A 1,865-nucleotide genomic window follows, 5' to 3' on the forward strand; every position below is an offset into this window, starting at 1 on the left:
CTCTCACTTGCAATCCAGAACATTTAAATGTTCCCAAATTATCTTCTACTGAGGTTAGTGATCACTCCCTTCAAGTGCAGCTTCAACCCAAGAGCTAAAACTTTTACAGCGCATGACTGTCAGCTGAGTAGATACAGCTCCCTCTGGTGGTACAACAGCAGTACCACTACAGACCATTTTATTGCCGTTGATTCCAACAGTGACTTGTTGTTTATAGTTTTAACATTTAAGAAAATAATTTACTTAATACGTTTTATTTAGAATTACACTGAAAAAGAAATTGTTTATTTGTACAAAGAATTTCAAACACACATCATGAGAGTTACTAACAATGTTAAAATTGAAACACAAAGTATGCTATACAATTCAAGAATGGTAGGTTTTTTTAGAAAGCACCATTTTCCAAAACTAGAAAACATAGAAAACCAAAAATATGGAAATACAAAAAAAAACTATTTGGCACATCAAAATAGAATGATATTTCAGAATGTCTTCATTAGTTTATAAACACGTCCCATCCACTGAGGATGTAGAGGATTGTCCTATTCCTTCATTAACACAGATATTCCAAGTCAAGACACAGTATACAAAGGGAGTAACAATCTGACATGACTGCGGGCAAACTAGAAATAAATCCCAGTGAAAAGCATAACACTTCAGCTGTATCTGTATTTCTCTTTGGTGCAGCTGTATGAGTCTTCATGAGCCATCAGTCATGAGCAATATGGAATTAACTTGAAAACACTATGTACAAAAGGTATGTAAAAAAAAGAATGTTATAAATATGTCTAAAAACCACAGACACTATGTACATCTCTGCACCGCGGCATGGCAGTTGTTTGGGTTTGTTTTGGGTTCCTGTGATGTTGTCAGGCAGGGTGGGGTCGACGCGAATGATCCACAGTTTTAAACCGAATAAAAAATGGCCACACCCTACAACATCCCGCGCTGTTGCTATGGAGGACACCCTTAAACTTCCCGCAGTGTTGCTATGGACGAATACGGCTTTCAAATGAGACGAGGCATGGATGTGAGTTTGTCATGTTTTCTTTTTTTTTCCGGCATAATTTGTTTTGGGATCAAGTGATAGTTTACAAAAATAATGACAACCCGACGTCTCAATTGGCATTTTACTACGAAGCGACTGCATTGCACTTGTTCTCCGATGTTTGGACGCTAGTCTAGATGGTCTGTGGGCAGTAGGCACTTTATTTGAACTGTATTTTAACTTTAAACTTTTTATATATAGGAGAGTTCCGCTCCATCGCGGAACGCAACCTCTACTGCGTTTCCACGAAAAAAAACTCGGAAAAGTTGGATCATTAGCATCGTAATTCGGCTTCGGACCGTCACAGAACGCGAATTCCCAATCAATGACGTCAATGTTCCGACTTTAATGCAGTTTTGCGGAAATAGAGTAGAGGTTGCCGACCGCGATCGGCGTTCTCTGATATCATAAAATAACCCATTTGATTGCGCACTATGGGTGAGCTAGGGTCTGCTATATCCACCCCAGACACTCTATCCCCTCTCTACGTCACCACTCTCATTCCCTCTTCCTCAAGATGATGTAGATGAGGCCGCTGATGAGGGACAGAGGGAAAGCCACCCAGGCCAAGACGTAGGCGTAGCCGTAGGAGGTGCCCGCCCCTTCGTCAGGAGCCATCACCGTGTAGATGATGGCTCCACACATCACAAACAGACCTGGACGCGAGAGACAGGGAGGAAGGGAGGGAGGTAATGGGAGAGAGAGAGAGAGCGAGGGAGAGAGAGAGAGAGAGAGAGAGAGAGAGAGAGAGAGAGAGTGAGAGAGAGAGAGAGAGAGAGAGAGAGAGAGAGAGAGAGAGAGAGAGAGAGAGAGAGAG

At 42.0% G+C, this 1,865-nt stretch overlaps 1 pseudogene across 1 annotated transcript; it reads right to left on the reverse strand.

Annotated features, from left to right (window-relative positions):
• Positions 1-238: 238 nt before the first annotated feature.
• LOC115535485 (peripheral myelin protein 22 pseudogene) lies at positions 239-1,704 on the reverse strand (annotated as a pseudogene). The gene is given in 1 exon segment (XR_003974495.1): positions 239-1,704. The product of XR_003974495.1 is annotated as a peripheral myelin protein 22 pseudogene (transcript).
• Positions 1,705-1,865: the final 161 nt, after the last annotated feature.

Source organism: Gadus morhua, chromosome 2, assembly GCF_902167405.1.
Source record: "Gadus morhua chromosome 2, gadMor3.0, whole genome shotgun sequence".
NCBI lineage: Eukaryota > Metazoa > Chordata > Actinopteri > Gadiformes > Gadidae > Gadus > Gadus morhua.